The sequence below is a fragment of the Hippopotamus amphibius genome, chromosome 2 (assembly GCF_030028045.1).
Source record: "Hippopotamus amphibius kiboko isolate mHipAmp2 chromosome 2, mHipAmp2.hap2, whole genome shotgun sequence".
NCBI lineage: Eukaryota > Metazoa > Chordata > Mammalia > Artiodactyla > Hippopotamidae > Hippopotamus > Hippopotamus amphibius.
Genome location: NC_080187.1, coordinates 29,532,212 through 29,556,888, shown reverse-complemented (window position 1 = coordinate 29,556,888; position 24,677 = coordinate 29,532,212). Strand labels below are relative to the sequence as shown.

The window sequence follows — 24,677 nt, the reverse complement described above, 5'->3', positions numbered from 1 at the left end:
GAAGTATAGAAGAGCAAAAGTGTTCTGACCTTAAAATATTATCGTTTCCATTTATGTCTCCAACTCTTTGCCCTATAGTCTTCTGTAACACAAGAACTTTATTGCAACAACAGTGGTCTCTTTGCTGTGGGATGAAGAATGGTCTGGAGACCACCAAACTAGTTTCGTGGAAGAACAAGACTGCTGAATTAAAGATGAGATTGTAAGGGGCAACTATTACATTAAGTAGACAGAAAAACTGTTTGGGGTTTACTACGTGTGAGAAAAAGAGTAATATACCAAATAATATGTTTTGAATATGTCAAATAATATATCAATCAATAAAGCAAGCAATATACTAATCACATAGTGATCTTTTCATACTCAGCCCACATGGCCTGTGAGGAAATCTTCTGTCTAATGAGGTGTGGTGATGGGTTTATTCTCCACATTAGTGAACTCAAGAAATAAATATATATTTGTAGAGACATGGATGGACCTAGAGACTGTCATACAGAGTGAAGTGAGTCAGAAAGAGAAAAACAAATATTATATGTTAACACATATATGCGGAATATAGAAAAATGGTACAAATCAACCGGTTTGCAAGGTGGAAATAGAGACACAGATGTAGAGAACAAACATATGGACACCAAGTGGGGAAAGCAGGGAGGGTTTGGGGGAAATGAATTGGGAGATTGGGATACCAAATTGTACACTCTAAATATATGCAGTTTATTGTATGTTAACTGTATCTCAATAAAAGTTCTTGAAAGAAAAAAAAGAAATAAATATATCAGCCTTTAAATAGAAGCAAAGACAGGTATCTATCAGTCTTCTGTTTAATTGGCCTGCACCATTTATAATAAAGCAAACATGGTATTATTTTCAACTCAGGAGCCTTCAACTCTGGAGGCTGCGACTACATAAGCATCAGATATTCGTTGACATATACAGCCGTGGCTATAGTGAAAGTAATGAAAAGAGTCACACACTTATGAGAAATTTCTCAATAAAAGTAACTCTAAATATACCACATAGTTTCTTGATGCTAAAAGGGCCTTTATAGGTCTTATAGTTCCTTACGAGCAGGAAACTGCCAGGAGGAAAATCAAAACGAGGGATTCTGGCAGATTTAAATTTTCAGATCACGTGCAAACACAACATATTAGGAAATGGCAAGTTGTGAAAGATAATAGGAAATGCCTTTAGCTGACAGATTGATAAAAAAATAAGCTCATGAAGGGTGTGATGGGTTGGATTTTTTCTTCTTCCTTCAGTATCCCTCCCTGCAGGAGGATTGTTTCATATTCCACTGATATTTTCCTTACCTATGTCAGTTTCTTTGACCAATGAAATGAGAGCAAAAGTTATGATTGTTACTTCCACTAAAGTTTTAAAAATCAGTATACAGTATACCATGTATATTTTTTCTCTTTGTTGTATGCTCAGATTGCATTTGCTCCTTCAGTCTGGTTCCCAGAATAGAAAATTTGGAGCAAAGCTGCAGTCAACCTGCTAATGGCATATTTCTAAACAGTCTCATATAAAAACACAATAAATTACTTAGAGACATCAGAATATATGTAAGTAAATAATATATTCTCATGCTTTACCAGGCTCCAACCACTCCATTGAGGTTATTAGTAAAGGACAATTCATTATTTGTTAACTATTGTATTTGCTAGTATGAAATCATCAAGATAGATTCAAAGCAGTTGCTATCTTTTCTCAGAACGTTTTAATCTTAATGCTACAGGAAGCTCTGTGTTCTTAAAAATTCAGGTTGTGATTATGATTATGCTCTTATGATTAACACTGTACAGCCTATGGCTCTGAGTGGATTAGAAGCACAGTGACTGTCTTATGCACCAGGCTTCTATGTTTATTTGTCCAGGTTCCTGATGGAAAACAGCACAATCATTGTGCTGTTATATTTTCTCAAAAATAATACATGAATATTGACAGTCATCTAACAAAGGGATTAACAAACAATAGAGAAAATGGAAAAAATTTCACAAAAGCATATATATGTGGATAGATGTTGATATGGGCGTAATAGAAGATACTCAGGAACAGTTGTCTAGATGTTCCGAAAATTTGGAATATTTAAGTTATGCAGACCAAATATCTGAATATCTGCTGTAAGTTTTCAGTTTTTCTGAACATGGAGACATTTGGTTTGGGAAAAGACATTATTCAAAAATCAAGAGGAAAACATAGTCTAATTAAAGACAAGAGGAAAGAAAAGTCTTTTCAATTCAGATTGATTGGTTTCATTAAGTCACCAGATGCCTCCTTTCACCTTATTTAACTGGTCTTAAAGGCTTAAGGAAGTTTTTAGCTCAAATCAGAGCAATCTAAAAGGAAGTTTCTCAAATTGCAAAATAGATTCTTAGAAATCAAGAAAACCTCTACTCGAGTGAATACACTCAGAAATGCAAAATCTAAACAATTTTTTTCCACTGACTATAAAGGCATGTTTAAGATCTTCAGAAAGAGCTTCTTATGCACTTTTTCTAAGCACGTCCTCTGATAATTGTAAGATATAAAATAACTCACATTTTTTCTCATCAGTGCAGGGCAGTTTACTAGTTTCTCCATTTACCAGCTGAGAGATGACCTATTGGACCGTGTCTGGGAAAGATGACCAAACCTTACTTCTCTTAAAGACAGTGGTAACCCAATGTGGGAACTATTAGGAGAGGCTGAAATTATTTAGTCCACAGATCTGATATTTCTGTTTATTCTGTTTTCAACCTTTGGGGGCACACAATGCAAAATAATTCCTAAGGAAGAGGCTTAAGATAATGGTAGCAAAAAGGCCATGAGATAGTTACTGTTCAAATTCATTAAGGAACTAAATAAATCACAAGAAGATTGCTGATAAAAACAAATATGTTCAGTAGGACAAAAGGGTTGAAAAACAAAGGACATCTCTGAAATTAGGACAAGAGAAATTAGGACTAAAGAAAAGAGTAGAGATAAACTGGCAAAGGCAAGTTAGATAAAAAGCTATGAAGAGACTAGAGAGCTCACTGGACAGCTTCCTTCAGTGAACAAATTAAAGTCATTATTTTAAAAGGCAGAGAATGTCACAGATGCAAATGCCTTCAGGATCACTGTATTCCCAAGAACTGTCTATGCATGCTTGAATACAGAAGGTAGACTCTTGGAAATATATCTAAATCCTATGATAGGGGCTCTTCAAAAGAGAGAGATAAGGATAAGGAGGATAAGGATAGAATGGCAGAGGTACTCCAGTATGAAAACCATGCACTGAAGAAAAGGACACATCCTTTTTTTTTTTTTCCTTCTCTAAGCATTCTTAGTTTTTGGAAATTATCCTTGTCGGTTGATTTATATTCACTTTATTCATTTTAAGTTGTATGGGACTCCATTATGAATTCATAATTTATTAACCTACCTCCATCAGTAAATAATAAAGACAAGGCCTATTTTCAGCTACAATAAACAAGAGTGAAAGAGCCAAAGTACATACCTAAATAGGGACTTGAGAATATGCAGATCTTCAACTTTGTTTCCCAAAGAGATGGTTTCAATTAATAGTCTCAACAATAATGTATGAGAACTCCCTTTTCTCTACATTCTAAGATTTGGTATTGCTTTCTAAGAAACTTTTTAAAAAGTGTTTTATTCTATATTTCTTATTAATTTATAAAGTATATATTTAAGTGTGTGTGCATTTAATCCTTTACTGGTTATATGTACTATAAATGTCTTCTCCCAGTGGTGTGGGTTGCTAAAGACAGAGATTTTTAATAGTGATATTTTAAAATTTATTTACATTTGTCCTTTTTGAGTCATTTAAGGAATCCTTCCATACTCTAGTGTCATGAAGACATCTTTCTGTTTTCTCCTAAAAGTTTTATAATTTAATTTTGCACATTTTATCCATCTGGAAAAATTACTTTATAGAGAGATTTTGAAAAATATATGGATAGTTGCTTTTCTCAGCACTAATAACTGAATTACTTGACTCTTCTGTAAATTTAATTTATACCTTTGGTTTCCACTCTCAGCAGGCAGTATTTCACCCTGTATATAACACAAGTTGGATATATCCTTTCTTTTTCCTCACGTATGTCAAGGTAGTAAAAAGGAAAAGGAATTGGAAAACCAAAAGTAAATTGTATTTAGAAAAAACTTTCAATGGAGTTAATTTTCCTCTCTGTGCTATGAGTACCTGACTTGTGGAGAAGTGGCAGGTACTCAGACATGAACTGAAGCCTGGTGATAGAGCTTCACGTAAGCACTGAGAGAGACTTATATATGGCCCTGGCAATTTGGAGGACATAGTGGACTTGTGTATGACTCCCACTTGAGAAATCTAAAGTACAAGAGGGCAGCATGAAGTAACCCATACCATTGAAAGGGAGGATTCAGTTAAGAAGGAGGTATACCCCCTAATGACATTAGATCTAAGGGCCAGGTTTCAACAGACCGTACATGGTTTGTTAAAGAGAGCACTGCCATAAATTTGTCTTAGAAACAGCCCCAACAACCAATTGGAGGGGAGACGAGACTTTATTGGAAAGGAAACTATACACAAGAGGGCACTAAAGACCACATGCAACACTTAAAAAAAGAAAAGGTTGTCCTTATTCCCCTACTATATAGAGAACTTGATAACAGCTTGAAATAATCCTAGTCAAGAAAGAAAGAGTCTGTTCTATCTCCCTCGCTCATCTTCGTCCTGTCTAGAGAAGGGACATAGGGATAAGCTAGGGAACTAGAGGAGGAGTGGGGCATGGCTGCTTGCCCACTGAGGATAGCATTCCTAAACTGGGCCCACCTCAGGGAGGTGAGAACAAAAAAAAACAAATGAAAATGTTTTTAAAATATTATAACGAACAGCCAAATACACATCATTTAGATTCAATACGTGTCTTCCAAGGTCGCCCTGAGGGTTGGCATTCAGTCAGATGATGGGGAAAGAGAGAGGAGAGAATGGATTTGGTCAGTTTTTATGGGCTTGTATTAGTTTTGCACACATTTAATTGGTCATAAAACTCATTCACGTGGTACTACCTAGAGGCAAGGAAGGTTGGGAAATGTAATTCCTAGATGGTTGCTTCAACCTAGCTACAAATGAATGAAGCAGGAGTCCGAATGTGTGGTATCAGCTGACTGTCTCACTTTTGTTTTCTTAACAGATCTGATGCATCTGAAATTTGTGTGTAGGTGTATGTGTGTGTATAATGCAAGTTAATAATCTAGAAATTCAAAGTCTTAGTTATTTTCCTGGATTTAAAATAAAGCTACAGATAATTCATGGACTCCTGCGACATCTAGACTTTTATTTTATACATATGTATTTTAAATTGGACTCCTTCTCTGTGATTGTTGGTGACATTCTATGTAGTATAGCCAGAAGTCTCCATTAGAATACTGAGGGATATTATTCAGAATGTAGAAAATCACGTGTAGTGTATCTATCAATTGGAAATAAGATCTTCAATTATTTTGATATCTAATCCTTAAAAGCACAGCTATATACACTCACAAAATCCCTTAGGAAACCAAAGATTATAAATTTGTTTTAAAGTACTCAAAAACAAAGAAAATCCAGGAAAGTAAAATCAGTAGCTCAAATCTTGTGGTTCTTAGTGTTGTGTTTTATCCATGTTCCTCTTCAAATTTCTATCCTGATTTCACCCAGCGGCATTAAAATATTGTTTAGAACAGTTTTTCATTTGGGGAAATTAAATCAAAATATTTAGCTGCCAACATTCAAGTCATTTTTATCTCAACAACTGCCTCTCTTCTCAAAAACTTCAGTACCCAACTTGATAAAAGATTCCTACCACTATGCACTATATCTATTGATTCAAAAAGTAAATTAACTTGGAAACTAGTGCTTTTTTCTTTATTTCTCTCCTAGGAAGAGGTAGTTCTGTTGAGGGGCCATTAACTTCTCTTTAACTGGATTATTGTGTCAGAGGGTGAAGCTTTGGTGTTAAGAAGACAGAGTATTTTGCTTCTGAGTTGAGTCATGGCAGGTTCCATCTTAGTTCTTTATATGTGGGGAGGTTGCATTAAGTCATGGCCCACAAGAGTATAGGTTCATCCTGATTCCACCCCCTCAGCCACATTGAGACATATGTTAGAAAGAGAGTAAAACCTATCTGAAAGGAGAAAAATTAAGCCTGCCTCATCTCAGCCAGTGGGGCCATTAGAGTTCTGTACTCTGTAGTCCATCTCATTGCAACTTAGGCTCCATATTAGAGTTTAAGGACAAAGCCTCAGGAAACAGTTAAGCATTCCTTCACATAGTCTTGTTATCCATTCACATTAGTGCTCTCTTCAAACTTTTGGTAGCAGGTAGCCAGTAAAAACTTGGATGCCTACTATTTCTCTTTGGCATCCTAAAAGACACATAACTTACATTGATATATTTTGGTGGAACAAGTGAGAATATCCATTACATAAAGGGCACCATGTTGAGATGTAAAGTACCAAAATAAAAACAAGACTTTATTGCATTTTTATTTGACTCTAAAATTTGGGGGCCAAGCCATGGTTATCTTTAGTCTGGATCTTCTGAACAAAACCTGTGTAGGGAAAACCTTCTTTTCCTATTGCAATATTTGATAATCCTTTCCCAAGTCAGTGACTTTTTGACATTATCACAAGCCCCTCAACACTTTGAACATTATCAGAGACAAGGAATAGCTCCATTAACTGAACTTCAGGTTTAACTTCAAGTTTAACCGTTAGCTCGTTAGAGATATCTGCTTGGAGAGTTTTCTTTGTATTTTTAGCTTCTGAGCTCTCAGTGTTTTATGATACTCAATTTTATATCTTTAGTTTTGATTGGATCACTCCTATATGTGCAGCATAGCAAGAAAAAGTTAAGATGAGACAAACTTTACACAGTAAACTAGGAAAAAGATAAAGGCAAAATCTTCCAAGAAAAAAAAAAAAAGAATTGTGAACTATCACTAGGTAGTTCTTTTAATAAATAAGGAAATAAAAGATAAAGAGAGTTCTGGACCCTCGCTTCATCTTAGCGTGTCTTGGATTTCAGGACATTGCTACTTGAGTTTTGAGTCAGAAAATCTCAGAAAATGCTGAATAAATCCAACCTTTGCACACAGAAAAAAAGTTCTTATATCAATTTTCATTTTATTGTACTATTTAGGGCAGGCTATCTGATGAAACAATTTCCACATCTCACTGAATTAGTAAAATAGAATTTTATTTTTCACTCACGCAAAGTCCAATAGGTTGGAGGAGAAGGGTGGGTGCCCTGCTCCACAGAGTCTCTCAGGAATCCAGGCTCCTCCTGTTGTGTGCCTAGGGCCTTGGAGGCCTCAACTGAATCCTGTCTTTGGATGGCGAATAAGCAGAGAGAGACAAGCACACATGGAGGGTCACACTGAAGGCTTTTGTAAACCAGGCCTGGATGTGGTACACATCACTTTCACTCATATCCCAAGGATCAGACTTCATTAGCTGAAGAGGAGGCTAGCAAATATAGTTTAAAGGGAAATCTCAGAAAATGGGGAAAATTGGGTTTTCATGAACACATACTCTTTGCCACTCTTCTGCTTATTGTGGTTTAGGTGTTCATACTAATTTCCATGATCATAGAAAATTCGCTTCAAAACTATCAGGGCCCCTGTATAGAGATCTTTTACTTTCAGATTGATGTATTTATGCCAGGATCTTTTTGTCTTGTTTTTTCCCTTCTATTTCCAGCCAAGTTCTAAGGGCCCATTTATTACTAAATCTTAATAATAGCACAGATGTGGGGGGGACCCAGATTCCTGAATATGAGTTTTAGCACAGTTCTTTTTTGAAGTTCATCAATAAAGATAAGGAGAAATAGGAATCACTAGTACATAAAAGTTGTACTATCTCACTGCACTGAACTGAAAAAAAGGCATTTATCAAAAATTCAATTGCTAAGAAGGAAACAACACAGTGACTCTGCTATCAGAATTGCTAATAGGCTAAGGGATAAACTACAAGCAGCAGGTAAGAAGGCTGGCAACAGAAAACTGTTTGTATTTTATAAGAAAACTATCAGAGACTTAGGAGCAAGGAAATCCACTTGTAAAAGGTTTTGACTTTGCAGTTAAAACATGAGCTGTGGGAAATAGTAAAAGAAAGGAAGGAAGACATTCAAACAGCATACATTAGTTTTATACACAGTGAAGGAGAAATGGATCAAATTAAGAAGCACACTGAAGTGTTAAAGTCTCAACTGGCCTTTTCAAAAGGGTATTGAGAGACACCAAAGTAAAAAAGAAATGGATTTCTAGAGTCGGTATAGTCAGGTTTCATTCTGTAGATAATAAAAAGATGCAAGGAGTCTTTTGGCTGCAACTAGATAGAGAAGGTTTTGGAAGATACGGGAATTCAAGGAAAAACAATGTTTGGGGGAGGAGTATATATACATACTTATATGGGGCCCAAAGATACACATTTGGAAAGCAAAAGGAATTCCATCTCCAGTTCATAAGTCTATTTCTCTAGCAGAGACAAATGTGAACTCAGGAAGAAATCTTTCCTGGGGGGGAGCATCCAAGGTCTAAGGAATTCAGAGGTTGGGGGCTGATGCTGCAGCTATTGTTACATAGTAACATAAATGTCAGCAAATGGCTGAGGAATATGGCAGTTCTTATGAGGATGGAAAACTTGAGAGAGAGAAGCAAGAATTTGAGGAAGCAGGAAATGCAAGACCATAAACTATACCAGTCTTTGTTATAAGTCTGAAATTCTCAGCTCACAAAAGTGGAAATTCCAGCCCTAGTCAGAGACTGCACTCAGTTAAAACTTGGGATTCCAAGAACTCTGGTCTAAAGGGTAAATACAAAGTAAGACCAATGGACTAAATACAGAAGAGAAAAGGTAGCAACAAAAAAGAGAAGTCTTTGAATATTACTCATATATATATTTTAAAAGATAAAGGTATGTTAATAAACCTCTCCTAATTTATGTATGCAGGGCAGGTTTTTTTTTTTTGTTGTTATTATTTTCTTCTGTTTTGTTCCATATTCACCTCAGAATATAAGAAGCAGAGTGTTACAATTAGCTCTGAGTGATTTCTCACATGTGAGGTTTAAATTCATAGGCACTAACCCAGGAAATTGATGGATACTCTGGAAAAGCTAAATAATACAAGGAAGTTTTCTCTCTTAAAACTTTTTTATTTTTCCTTCTTAATTCTACCAGTTATTACAAAGTCTTTGAAGTTATCTTTTATTTGTAATAGAATGTAGGTCTGTCTTGGAACATCTTTTGTGTTTTAGAGACATCACTTTTGCTCGGAAAATGCTTTTATTTATGGGAATATGCTTAGATTTTAGGGGCTGCCAATGCCACACGAGTCCTGAGTATTTGTGCAGAAAGTATGGGACTGGTGCTGTAATATTCTTATATGTCTTGTGGTTCCTCTGGAGCTTTACAAGAAAATAGGAGAGTTTTCTAGTTGGAAGAAGTCCGTTTGAAGGTGATAACAATGTCTATTACATCCAGTGGAAAAAGGTAGGCCTTCATCAGGTCACTACTGATGAAGAAATCCCATTTCTCTACCAAGACACCTAGGTGAGTTCTCCATTGACTGAGACTCGGTAAAATAAGAAGAAAATACAAGAGAGAAAATGCTTTTAGACATAATCTAAGACTTTAATTTATCTGTAAAAAGGGAGACAAGATTTCATTTCAGTTATTAAATTTCCCTGTGGTAAAAGAAGGTTTATATAATAACATGAAGGGTTAATATTGTTAAAATGTACAAATTTGGTTGCAAAACTGGGGGATTTTAAATTGGCGGCTTTGTGTTATTTGGGCTCTGACACATCTTGTATAAGCTTTTCTGGTGAATAGGTAGGAGAAGGGGAAATAGAAACTTGGAGAATTTATTCTAATATAGAATATGCCCTTGGGGATCACTCAATTAAATCCTGTACTGACCCATATTAGAAGCTTTGGAGGACAATATCAAAAGGGATTTTCATGGTGGCCTAAGGAGATGGTCTGCCAGTCTAATTAGTCCCTGCTAGACTCTAAGCTCTGTGGAAATAGAAATTAGGACATTCTAATTATGTTGACATACTTTAGTTGCAAAAATGTGGGTTAAATCATATTTGTGGACATATGTACTTGAATGCAAATCCTCTGTTGAAAATTTCCTTTTCAGCAAGACAAGAAATTAAAGGACATCTTATAACCACAGAAATACAAATGAAGATGCTAGCCAGATGGAAAATTGCTTTTTGAAAGATGAAATTGTGCATGATTTGTTTCTTGTCAATGTTGATTAAGAGACCTTTCCTATATTTATCAATAATTAGTACAAAAAAATAAGACTTTCTGAGAAGTATGAATGTCTGACTACATCTTTTAAATGTAAGAGTTTAAACATTTAATTTTGTCAAGCATATCTGATCAGAAGTTATATTTCTTGATTTAAAAACTATATTTGTATTAAAATTTAAATTTCCTCTCTGACTTTGTAAATAATCTTGCTAATCTTGTTTTTATTAATTCATTATTATTTATTCTGTGGTGAAATCTCTTTTTAGACTGAGACAATTTTGTTCTTCTGCAGCATTCTTATTTTTTTAAACTCCTCTCTGACTGATTTGTCTCCAGCACAATATGAAGTCTAATTTATTCAATTGCTCCCAGAGAGCAGAACCCACATCTGTTTTGCCCTCATCAGTGCATTTGCATTGCCTAAATTAGTTGCCCAGACTTCTCAGCAATGTGACTGCATATGACTTGTTAAAAATAATGGAGCCACGTGAAGGTGTGAGAAGGTGTTTTCTGATAATCCCCTGATCTTTTTACCTCTCCTAAGTGTTTCAGCGATGTCTCTAGCTAACCGCTGGAATGAAGCTCATGAGTAAAAAGCAAGAATCAAAAGTAGAGGAAAGTTGACCTCTAAAGGCTACTCAGGCTCCCCTCAGTACCCTGTTATCACTGTTTCCCAAAGAATGAGTTAGCATCAAGGATACACATTTGGCTATAGTAGGTGGGCCATGAGATTCTGTATCTTTGCAGAATCTCCTTCCCTTCCACAAAGCTGAAAGAGTAAGAATGCCAAATTTTCCTAATCTGAGAGAGCTTGAATTAGTGACATGGGCATTGGTTGGCAGGGGAAGGTAGATACTCCCCTGTCAGCCAAACGGCAAATGATTTCTAGTTGGCTTATGTTTATTTCTATCACGTATTTAACTCTGGACTTATCTTTATCATAGATGTAGGGTCCCTTACCATTTAAATTGGAGGTCATTTAGGCATACATGTAGCACAGGCAATAGGAATCATCCAAAGAGATCCATTCCAACTCACCAAACACTGGAGTACAAGACAAAAACCTTACAGTAATAGTATGCAAGGTCACCTAAAATGCCACTTCTATCAAAGGTTCAGGATTAACCATGGCTTCCCTTGAAGCATACTGACAAGCTTACATCTCTATACCATATTTATGTTGTTCGATAGACTCATATCCTACTAACTATATTAGACACTGTTCTAAGAGCTTTAAAAATACTAATGCATTTAATTCAAACTTACTTAATATTATTACTCCCACTTTAAAGATGATGTATTTGAAGTTCAGAGACATCAAATAATTTGTTCAAGCTCACAAAGCTAATAATTGGTAGATCATGTGACTTTAGCACTTGCTCTCTTAACCACTAAACTCTGCTCCTCACACTTATTATGTCTAGTTGTATCTACACTCACATTTTCCCCTGAATTTCCTGATTTTTTTTTCAAAGAAAATTGCGAAGTGATACAGCTCTCCCCTCCTTTCTCAGAAATTCTGGGTTTGACCAAAATACAGGAAATTATTCTATTATTATTAGCTATGTTGATTTTTCATTTAATGGAATAATAATGGAAGGAATAACAACCCCAAAATTATACTGAGACTTACTATATCTTAGGCCCAATATTCTAATATCTAAGATGACTATATTCTCATATATTAAAGATATATAGTATAAAAAGGGTTCTGGACCTAATTCTACTTCGAGGTGGTTAATTTCCCCAAACCAACAAGCAATTCTCAGACAGTAGCTGGATGTCCTACAACTCAAGTCAATTCTGACACTATCTACATGGAGAGAGCATCATGTCCCACAGGTTAAGGGTGAAGCCAAGCAGGACCCTGCAGGGCCCTCACAGGTACATGACTCTTTATGTCCCCACTTCTCCTTTGTAGAAAAAGTTTAATATCCTGGGGCTTTTTCTAGTTTCAAAGAGCAGACTCAAACAGGTAATAACTAGAGACATGAAAAAATGCAGAAACAAAGCAAAAGCAGTTAAGTAAGAAAAGTAATAACAGCTTGAATAATAGAGTCACAGACTACAAGTTTTTCCTAAAGGGGTATAGATAATAATCTGATGCATATCCTTGAGTTGTTTCACAGAAACCAGGACTCCCACTGAATAGGAACTGTTAACCATAAGCACATAGACCCCAAACTGGCTGGAACCAGATTGGTGATTAAGATTCCCAAAACATCGCCCTGTTACCTCACCACCAACCAATCAGAACAATGTCCACATGCTGATCACATACCTGCAACCCTTACCCCTGATGTTGCCTTTAAAAACCCTTGCGTGTAAGCCACCAGGGAGTTCAGATCTCCTGAGCATTAGCTGCTCACTCTCCTTGCTCGGCACTGTGCAAATAAATGCCGTATTTTCCTTCACGACAACCTGATGTCAGTAGATTGGTTTTGCTGCACTTCAGGCAAGCTAACTCAAGTTCGGTTTTGGCAACAAGGGCTCATTCCTATGAGGATGTCCCCCTCTCCTACCCAACTTCAGAGGTCAGTCACAAGTCCACGTTGTTACCTGTAATTCTGACAGACTGTTATAAATCAGTAGGTCCCGTGACCCCCTCCTTGATTTTGATTAACTTGCTAGAGCAGCTCACAGAACTCAGAGGAAGATTTTACTCATTAGAGCACCAGTTTCACACAGAAGGATATAACTCAGGAACAGCCAGATGGAAATGACGCATAGGGCAAGGTATGGGGAAAGGGTGCTGAGCTTCTGAGCCCTCTTGGAGCTTGCCACTCACCTCAAAGCTCCACATATTCACCAACCCAGGAGCTCTTCAGAGCCCCTCCTGTTGGGTTTTTACAGCGGCTTCATTACACAGGTATGATTGATCAAATCACTGGCCATTGGTGACTGACTCAATCTTTAGTCCCTCTCCCCTTCCCTGAGGTCAGGCAGGAGGGACTGAAAGTTTCAATACTCTAATCGCACATTAATTCTCCTGGCAACCAGCCCCTACCTTTAGGTGAGTTCCAAAAATCACCTTATTAACCTAATGAAAGATACCTTTATTGTTCTCTCATTTAGGAAATTCCAAGGGTTTTAGGAACCCTATGCCAGAAATAGGGATGAAGAGCAAACATATATTTCATACACTATATTTTGTAACTCAAAATAACCCCATAAGATTAATATTATTACTCCATTTTAGTGCCAAGATTTGAACCTAGCTCAGGCTCTATGCTATGTATCTATGGTGACCAATATGCTATAGGGCCTCATACAAAACAAACATAAGCAGTCTACGTTTATGCATTGATAATTCCTCAACATATGAAACTTGGAGATATGCATGGCTCTGCAACTCAGGTCTCATACTTTTCTGACATGCCAGAACCCCACTGAATACACCCACTCTATCATTAACCTAAATTTCAGAAAGAGAGACCCGACTGGGGTTTGTTAGGACTGCAGCCTGGGAGAGACAGATTCAAGGGGCACTTGAATTGTGTTCCACCAGACTACAAAATGTGGGAAGCTTATAAAGGCAAAAAAAACCTACAAGGTTACATAAATTGTTTGTCAAGAATTAGGATTGGAGCTGGCAAGATGTAAGAGTGCTTGTTAAGCAAGGACTGGTTGGGCTCTAAAGTGGTTACTTAGTTGCAAAGGGTAGAGGAAACTCTGAAACTACAGGTTGTAGCTAGCAGCTGCTAGCAGATGCTGTTTTGAAAATTGGCTGGTGGTATTCTTGAGTTTGATACAGTTCAGGAAAAATTCAGGTGCTCAGTGATGAAGGAACGTGTCTGAGACCACAACCACAATGGCCACCCAGATCCACTTTGGATGCCTGACCCACAGTTACTCATTTTGATTTTTAAATGATCTTAAATAGTCATCCCCACCCTCTACGAGAGGCTGCCCTCTCTGCTGGCACCAGCTGCTCTCCTGTGTATTTGCCTTGGGATCTGCTACAGAGGCCTCCTTCCAGATACCAGCTGCGGTCCATGTTTTCCCCACAGGCTGTTTTTAGGTGTATTTTCTTAATCAATAGGTCTGCATCAAAACACTTCTCTCAATTTCAAAGGAAATAAAACAAGGGACAGTAATTCATTTGGAGCTAATTTTTCATTTTTCTCTACTCATTCTCTTTTCTTCACTGGGCAAAGAATAATGTACTCAAGTATTGAACTAAATTTACCCCAACTGTTTTCCAAATTTAATTTTTAGAAAACAGTCCTCAAAAACATCTCTCTTCTATTTAGCTTTGTTATAGGAAGTCAGTATAGTCTAGTGGCTAGGACCTGGAATCAGAAATATGGGGTTCGCCACTGACCTTGGACTCACTAATGAGTCTCTGAGAAAGCCTCATATCTCTCATGTAAAAAAAAAAAAAATGGAGATAATGGGTAACAATAACACTCTCCTCATTGGATTGTTGCGAAAATGAGATCATCCAATTAAAGAGTTTAGCATGTTGCCTGGCCTAGGATAAGTAGTAACTAGCCATTAGCTGTTGTCTTTGCGGTAGCCATTGTACATTACATTGGAGTCAGTCATCCTGTCCACATGCACACTGAAATCACACTTTTAACAGCTACTGATGCCTGGGTCCAACTACCAGAGATTCTGATTTAGTTCATTTGGTGTAGTCCTGGGCAACTAGGTTATCAGAAATGTTGTTCTTTCACACAAGCCCCAATGTAACACTTTGTACATGGTAGGTTCATGCCTTATAAATAATCCTTAAATAACATAATAAGCATATTTTAAAATTCTAGCAATGGAATCTAAGCAGTCAGCTATCTTTACCTGAGGACTGGAAGCTGGTTATTTTTTAACAAGTGACCAGCTTTCAGAGAGATAAACAAAGAAAAGCAAGGTGGTGAGAGATAAGGGTCTGAATTATGACATCACCCAAACACACCAAATCAATCAGGTGATATACCCTTACAGCAGGACCACATTCATAGCTAATGGAAGAGGATCCTGCAGTATTCTAAAGCGTTACTCCTGGATGTATTATTACTAGAATAGTGATACGTTATGGGCTAGTTAGGCGGGAGGCCTGGAATTCTAGTGTTATAAAACCTGGTTTCACATTTGAGTCCCCACTTGCTTGTAAAATCCTGAGTAAGTCGCTAATCTTCCTTCAGGCTCAGATTCTTCATTTGCAAAAGCAGATTAATACCTATTTCACATGGTTCCTGAAATTATCAAATGAGACATTCATTATTAATCATTTTCTTCATTGATAAAGGTTATACACATAAAATATGTTTTTCAGTATAGTTGTATTCTCTGGCCCTCTAGCCTTCCACCAGTCCTTCCTCTTCTCCACAATTTGTTTATGCCATTATTAAGGGTATTTTTCCCTATTGATGTAGATGTATCCCTAACTTCTGACTCCCCAAAGACCAGGAATTGGCCTTAGTTCCATATACCAGGAACCTAGCTCATTATCTGGTACATAAAAGATGTTTAACAAATATTTGATGAAATAATCTATGGAAATCAAGAAACCATAATTATGAACAAATCAATTTTTATCAAGGCCAATTCAGTGGAAGAAAATTGTCAGACTATGCTAAGCAACTCCAAGCCTTAATTTAACTTCCCTGATGTTTAACACTGACAATTGTTTTGAAGGTAAGATTTTAGGAGCTGTTATATTAAACTTTCAATTCATTTGTCTCATTTATTAGGTGTGATAAAACTCAGGTTTTAAGACCCTAGCTAATTAACCAAGTGTGCTTTCAATTTCAATCCCTGTTACCTACAAATATTTGAACTAGCATTTAATGTTTATTTTGAGCTATCACTGCTATTTCTGGACATGTGCAACTCAGTGATTTCATTTCCTTCCAGCTTAACCAAAAGAGAAGTATTGACTCTCATCAGAGGAGAGATATTTCAGATCAAACATTCCATAACTGGAATTAGAGTTAATGTAAATTCATTCCTATGTGACTTGCATTCCCCCAATAAACATTTATTATCTACTGCCTCTGACCTTGCACCACTACATGCCACAGTGAGGTCAAATTACTGCATTAGTTTTTTATGTTTGAAATAAGTAGAATTTACCTCTCTGGCTTTATTTCCCACTCCTTGATATCATAATATCATATGAGTTAGCTTTATAAGGAAGAATTGAATTATATAGTACAGATGAACTTATTTGCAAAGCAGAAATACAGTCAAAGATGTAGAGAACAAACTTATGGTTACCAAGTGGGGGAAAGGGGGGTGGGATGAATTGGGAGATTGAGATTGACATATATATACTACTATGTATAAAATAGATAACTAATGAGAACTTGTGTAGCACAGAGAACTCTACTCAATGCTATGTGGTGACCTAAATGGGAAGGAAATCTAAAAAAGAGTGGATATATGTGTACATATAACTGATTCACTTTGCTGTACAGCAGAAACTATCAACATTGTAAAGCAACTATACTCCAATAAAAATTAATTTACAAAAAGAATTTAATTATAACCCTAGACTCTACATAACTTAGCTTTGCTTTGTTTTCACCTATATCCCAGATCAGTTGTTGAAATTTGTGCCTTCAAAACATCTGGAGGTCTAATTAAAATGCAGATTCTGATTCCGTAGGTCTGTGATGGGGTCTGAGATTCTGAATTTGTAACATGCTCCTAGATAATGTTGGTGATGTTAGTCTAGTGACCACATTTTTAATAGTAACGTTCTAGATGATTTCAATTCACTATCATTGTTTGAACTTGTTTCTCTGCATTCCTTGATTCTTTAGCCTCATTACAGACATTCACTTATCCTCCAGATGCATACTTAAAAAGATTTCTCAGGTGTAGACCTTGGCCCATCATGTAGTCAACTACAGCTTGTATTGTTTGTCTCAGCTCCATAGTTAGCACCTGGAGTAACCACACCCATCAGCCTTATAAAAATTTACCTGCAAATAGAGTCCCCACAAATAGGAAAAAGAAGTAGACATTCAGTAACAGTGAATGCTGAGAAAGATCACTTAGTTTGAGTCCCAGATTCTCTATGTGTTTCCTTTGAAACAAGATATAATTTTTACAAACATTCTCTTAATCTTTGAAAAAAAGTGCATTGTGTTTTCAAATAAATTATACTATTTTATGTATCTCTCATTTCAATTGTATTTCCAAGAAAAATGTATGTTTTGCTTTTAAACATTTATATATTTAAATTTTTCATGTCAATAACTTTGTTTTCAGTCATTTTTTAAATCTAACACTTTAATATTTTAATATTTTGACATTTGAAACTTAAGAAAATGAGCCACTTGATACTGACTAAAGTTCATCTTTTGTGGGTATTGGAATTATTATATTCTATTGTAACTATTACATTCTGATAGATTGTATGAAGAGGTGATCGCCCTGAAAGGCTGCGAGCAGAGTTGGTTATCTTTGGAACAGGCAGTTCCTAAGATAAGGGACCAGGAAGTTAACAGGAAATGATGAATTATCAAGGCAGGATATAGAAAAGAGGCATAACTCCTAGTAGATATCTAAGTCTTGATCTTGTGAATTGGGACTTCTAATATAAATATGCTTTACCATTTTTTTCTATTAGCTAACAACTTACATGTTACTTGCTATAGTCCCTTTTAACACTACTATCAGTTTCATCTCTAATAAGTCCTTATTTAAAAACTTTAGCTTGGTTTCAGATATACAATGGGGAACAATGAGGAAATTGTAAAGCAATAGAGGCTTGAAGCTTGGAGGAGGGAATACAGATTGGGGGGACTTCAAGGTCAGAAATTCTAGTTGTGACCCCAGACTTTAAAAGCAGGTACAAGAACAAGGTATCTTGCCCAATGACTTGCTTGGTGATGGATGCATACAAGGGATGTAGTGTAGATTCGCAGCACATCCATCATTCTTTAACCCTAACACCCCAGAGAGCATGCATGCTACCCAAGAACTTAGGTCTCTCCAGCCCTTAACACAAATACATAGGAAAGGCAGAGGGAAAAGGGCAGAGTTGATTCAACTTGTGGTCATGACTAAGGATCTCAAACAGTCTGTCTTGACTTGGAAGAGACTTTCAAACTAGAAGAGATAGAGCTACGGTAGGCAGTTTAATTTGTTCTTTCATGACTACGCGACAATAGAAGATGAGGTAGATGAGAGCAGTTACAGAAATAAGGTGTTCTTTGTATCCACATCTGAGACATAGTATGTGTATCCCAACCCTGCTCATCTACTTTGATCACAATTAATACTAAAAACTCTTGTATTTGTTTTCATATGTTTATCACTAATAAATACCATGTTGCAAAATACTATTGCTTTTCTGTTCTTAACTTAAACTCTGAGTAGCATTTAACACATTTGATGACTTCTCCCTGCTTAGAGAAACACTCTCCTCTCTTGGCTTTCATGATACTACCTTCCTCTGGCTTTTCCTTCTCAGTTCCTTTACTGAATAATTCTGGAGCTCAAATCTGAATCTACTTCTTCTCTTACCCCTCTGATGGTCAAGAATAGAGATTCTCAATTCAAAGTGCACAGTTTAATCACCTGAAGAGCTTTAACAACTAACAACTCCTGGGTCCAATCTCTAGCAATTCTGATTTATTTGATTTGGGGGTAGTCTGGCCAAATTGATTAAAAACTCTCAGGTTACTCTAATCTGAAACCAATAATTAGAAGCACTTTACTAGATTAAGTTTCTCCTATTGATAAATATAAATTTTTATATTAGCTCCAGGATTCTTTCCTGAAATCAAGATTCAACCATTCAACTGCCAGGATTCTGATGATACTACAGCAGTTTATATTGGACTAAGTCTCCTGCTAATAGCAATTATGAACCCTGGACAAACATACCTATGACAATTTCTATGTCTCTTCATATCAACTGAGAGCAGGCAGAAACTGGATCTGATATTATACTTTCCAGAATGGAAATACACTGGATGAGATCCACATTTAACTGACTTTTCTCATGATGGCACTCCCCAGTTTGCCCTGTGCACAGGAGATAGAGTTCAAGCAGAAAACAGAAGTCTGAGGTCAAAGTTCAGGGCTGCTAGATATTGAGGAGGATAGGTAAGTGCATGAAAGGGTGAAACCACAGAAGGTGTGGTCCTCAAATCTATGTGTCAACTCTTTCAAAATTCAGCTGCCCATGTGTAGAGTCAGATTCGAATGAACGTAGCAGAAAATAACAGTTGGAAAGCTAAAAACACTGAACAGGAACTTTAGTAGCTGCCTAGTGTTGGGGAGATGCCGTTTGGAATTCAAGTCCTGCCTAATTAGAGGAATTAAAGCTAGGGTTTGTAACTGATACTCCAGAAGGGCCACATTGTACAGTAGTAAAGACCATTCCCAGGGCTAAAGTCTATGCCCTGATCTGAGCAAGAAATTCAATTGCGGTCACTCTAACGAAACTAAAAACAAAATTTTAGGATCATATTAGTCCACTAGCAACTTAATTCCTGCTAAAATAAAATTAACATTTTTTAGAGGAACGTTACAGAATCCAAACTCCACAAAATATTACTCAATGGACAGTGAATACTAGAGATGTAAAGAGGCAGGAAACTGAGACCTATATTCAAAAGAAAAATCAGCCAATAAAAGTGGACACAGACATAGCAGATATCGGAATTAGCAAACAATTTAAAAATGACTATTATAGATATATTAAAGAATTAATAGGAAAAATGGATATGATGAGTAGAGATACATTTCAGAAAATATATGGAAACTAAAATTGAACCAGATGGCTACCCAAGAACTGAAAACTACAATATCTGAAATTAAAATAAGAAGGGCTTTCAGAAGAAATGCATCAGTGAAATTGAAGATAGGTAAATAGAAATTTCCAAACTCAGGTGCAGATTATTTTTTAAATGGAAAAAAAAAAAGTGAACACAGCTTCATTGGCTTGTCAAGTAATATCAAGCAGTCTAACATATTGGAATGAGAGTCCCAGAAAAGGAGAAGAGAGATAATGGAGCAGAATAAATATTTGAAGAGATAAGGTTGAATATTTCCCAAACGTGATGAAAACCCACAATCAATTGATCCAGGAAATTTGGCCAGCTTCAAGTAGGAAATATTGAAGAGTCAACTAATCATTTCAAATTTGGGTTACTCATAGATCTTAAGACCAGCAAGTTCAAAACGATCTCTTGATATTTCTTTGATACTTCCCACTCTTCAAACCTGTTTGCTCATTTCCCAACATTTCTCATTTTAGTAAATGGTATCACACTTACCTTGTTGTTCAAAATGAAATTCTGGGAGTCATCTATATTGGTTTCCTAGGGCTGCTCTAACAAATTATCACAAATGTGGTGGCTTAAAACAACACAAATTAATTTTCGTATCATTCTAGAAGCCAGAAGTCCAAAATGCATTTCACTGGGCCAAAATCAAGGTGTCAGCAGGCCTGCATTTCCTCCAGAGGCTCTAAGGGAGAATTTATTTCCTTGCCTTTTCCAGTTTCTAATAGCTGCCTTTATTCTCTTGCTTGTGACCCATCCTCCATCTCCAACGCCAGTGTAGAGCATCTTCTCCCTGATTCTGCCTCCCTGTGCTTTGGTCACATGGTTTCCTTCTCTGCCCTATCAAATCTCCCTCTGATAAGGACACATATGATTCCATTTAGGGCCCACCCAGGTAATTCAGGCTAATCCTCTCCACTCAAGATGCTAAACTTAATCACATCTGTAGTCTCTTTTGTCAAATAAAGTAACATTCACAGGTTCCAAGGGTTAGAACCTGAATGTGTTTTGAGGGCTATTATTCAGGTTGCTATAGCATCTCTTATTGCTCTTCTCTTACCCAAATTTTTATTTTTTGATGAACAATTCTTTTTTACTTTATTTGAAAATATATCTTGAATCTACCCACTTCATCTCCACTGCCATCCCTCTAATCCAAACTACCTCTAATTATCATCCAAAGAAGTTCCCCTCTGGCTGAAACACACTTCCTTCAGATCTCCTTACTATTATCTCCTCTACTTTAGACTGTAGCTCATATAACTTCACATTTAAGAAGCTTTTGATAACAATATCTAAGAACTCCATTTTACCTTTTATGTCCTTTAAAGATCTTGACACATTTCAAAATCAACATATTGATTTGTTTCCTCTATCAATTATGTTCAATCAGGAAAACAGAAATCTTTTGGGGGCTTTGAACAAAGGAACTGGTTACCCTAGCACTGAAAACTGAAAGAGCAAAATGAGGAGGAGGGACTTCCCTGGGGGTCCAGTGGTTAAGACTTTATCTTCCACTGCAGGGGGTGCGGGTTTGTTCCCGGTCAGGGAGTTAAGATCTACATGCCTTGTGGCCAAAAACAAAAACAAAAACAGAAAACAGAAGCAATGTTGTGACAAATTTGATAAAGGCTTTGAAAATGGTCCACATCAAAAAAAAAAAAAATCTTAAAAAAAATATGAGGAGAAGTCCTGGAGGAATAAAGTAGGGGAAGGAATGTTGTACAGAAATTAATACCTGTGAAATCAGATACCTCCCTAAAGGTTAGAGAACAAAACGGGGGAAGTGTTACCAGAAACCGAGAGCACATTCACTTCTGGGGATGCTGATTCTGTACCACTGATAGAGGTAACAGAGGAAGAAAAGAGCATCTTGCCTCCTCAGTTTCTATTTCTTTGTAGGACACTAATGCAAGTTTTCTACATTGCCAAAGAAGTGCATTTTGTGGGCCATATATCCTGAATGAACTGGGAACTGCTTAAATGTGGTCTGGCAATAATAGTGAGTAAACACTGATTGTTCAAAAGCTCTTAATCCCCAATAGTAAGTATTTGGGGAAGATCTCCTTCTAAAAGCATCAGATGTTCTCTGTTTTTTAATCTGAATCTATCTACAATTGACCCTGCTGTTCTAAACACTGTTTTTTTAGAGTTACATTTCCTGAGAACTTTAAAAACAAATGTAGAGGTTTAAACAGCATGAGCACATACTGGGGTGAATTTATCTTGTTTCTCAATAAATAAAAATTACAAATGGCAGAACAACTTTGTAATACTGTAGGAAGAGATCAAAATGTATTCCTTCCCACCACCGGAAGCCGTGCTCATTATAGCAGGAGCCCTGTGTATGATCTCCACTGGGATCTTGGCCTTTAGAACAAGATGTTAAATAATTAGCATTACCATAGCAATGGGAGCTGAAAATAAGCTGCCTTAACAGATCTACTTCCTGCACAAAGAAAGCAGCTAGCACAAGTAGAGGGCAGGGACTTGTAAAGTCAACAGTTATGGAATACCTACTATGCCGTAAATGGTAGTGCCAGGAATTTTTTAATTTTTATTTATTTATTTATTTGAAAGAACATAGGATTAAGAATCAGAACACCTGTGCCTAGATCCCAACTCTGCCTTTTTTAAAATGATGTGATTCTGAGAAATGTATTTAGACTCTCAACTTCAGTTTTCTTAGGTATAAAATAAGAGTAAAAATAATAATGTCATACAGAAATTCTGAAGATGACCTAAGGAAACATGTGAGGTTGTTTTAAAGTTGTTACATAAATATTTCTGTTGAAGAGTATAAATTGCTACTTAAATATTTCCGTATTTATGATTGTAAGTATAAGAAGTATTTAAAAAAGGCCAACCACTTTAGGCATTTGGTTGCAAAAACAAGATGGCAATTGTTAGAAATTAAGATGAAATTTTGGAGGTGTTTGTGAAAAGGTAGGAATGCCTGAATCCTGTTCTGCAAATCATAACTCATCCCTAAAAATTCTACAGGGAGATAGACACAGAGAACAAAGCCAATGGGAAACAAATATTAATTCGTCATTATTGGGTAAGTACATAAATACTCTCAATGCAAAATGTTGGCAAAGCTGAGATAGAGGTCTGCAGCTTTTTGCTTGCAACCAGCCTAAATTCAGATCTTGGAGTATTACCATCTAATGACCAACCACGTGGTACAAGGGACCTGACACACTGACCAGGACTCTCAAGGGCGTTTTTGGAAAAAATGAGAAGTAAGAGTTCCTCCTAAGAGCATCATAAAAGAGAAGAAATGAAAGAGAGAAAACACAATGTTGATTCCTAATATTTTTGGCACAGTGTTCCTGCCTATTAGCAAATGTGGATGAATCTATGGCCTAGAATTTGATGAATAAGATTAGCAACTTCATCTTCATGGGAAGGTGAGGGAGCTGGGATACATGTGGAGAGAAACTAAAATCTCCTCCCCTGCCTATTGCAGTCAGCATCCCTAGATGGCCCTTCCCTGGGAGCTAGCCAGCCTGTCTCTGATTGGCCATTCACATTTACTGAGCCCTCTGGATAAATTCAGGGAATGATTCCACACTGATGCACCCCAAAGAGGAAACTAGGTTAGCCAGTATGCCTTTATCATTTTGTTGCCTCTCAACTACAATTCTACTCTTCATTGCCTGATCTGTGAAATGAAGTTGGGCTCTTTATTTCTTCTTTGATATAAGGGACAATGTAAGGCCTGTCAATAGACAGTTCTGGGAAGATAATCAATGGTGGAGGAAGGGGGTCTTTTTCTGGTTTCAGGGTGCTCCACTTGTGGGCTCTTGCAGTGCATGTAGCTTCTTCAGTGCCTGGTTGCTTCACTGCACACAACTGCAGTCCCGGCTCCTGCGGCACTCTGATTTCTCCAGCAGCAGGGTTCTGCAGCCCAGATGTCTCCTCCAACACCTGCTCCTGCAGTAAACAGTGGCCAGTAGCACCTATGACCAATAGCTTCCTCCAGTACCCTCTCTAGTGGGTTGGCAGTGGAAGGCATCTGGCAAGATACTTCCCAGTGCATAGTTTTGCCAGCACTGTGGAATATGGACTTCCAGTGACTTCCATGGGTGCAGCACCACAGCTACTTCTCTGCCAGCCAGCGGGTCATGGCCATGACCTCTTCAACAAGATCTGAATCACAGCCATGGTCGGAGAGATGGAGGGGGACTCTATTGGATGCTGTGTCATACCCCTAAGTGGTAGTAATTACTCCTTATATCTACCTTTCCTGTGTTCTTTAGAGTTCTCTTTACTTCTTATTAGCTTCCCCCTTGTTACTCAAATCTCCTGTTATTGTTAATATTCTTTTTATTAAACTTATACAAATTGCTGTGTAGTTTCTGTCTCCTGATTGGAACCTGACTGATGCAGCCAGCTTGGTATAGGCTGGGCACCACTCTAGAGAGAGGAGGGAACTAGTATTTACTGAGCACCTGCTCTACACTAGACCCTGTGCTGGGTGTTTCATCATTATCTCATTTAATCTTCACAGCAATTCTTTGTTGCAGGATACAGTAATTGGCACCATTTTACAACTAAGGACACTGAAGCTCATAAAAATAAGTGACTTATCAAGGTACTATTAAATGGCAGAGTTTTGGAATTAAACTCTTTTATCTGAGTTAAAGCCCATGGAAC

At 37.0% G+C, this 24,677-nt stretch overlaps 1 pseudogene; it reads right to left on the bottom strand.

Annotated features, from left to right (window-relative positions):
* Positions 1-24,185, bottom strand: part of LOC130844300 (WD repeat domain phosphoinositide-interacting protein 3-like) — a 40,612-nt pseudogene extending 16,427 nt beyond the window's left edge.
* Between the last annotated feature and the right edge of the window lie 492 nt (positions 24,186-24,677).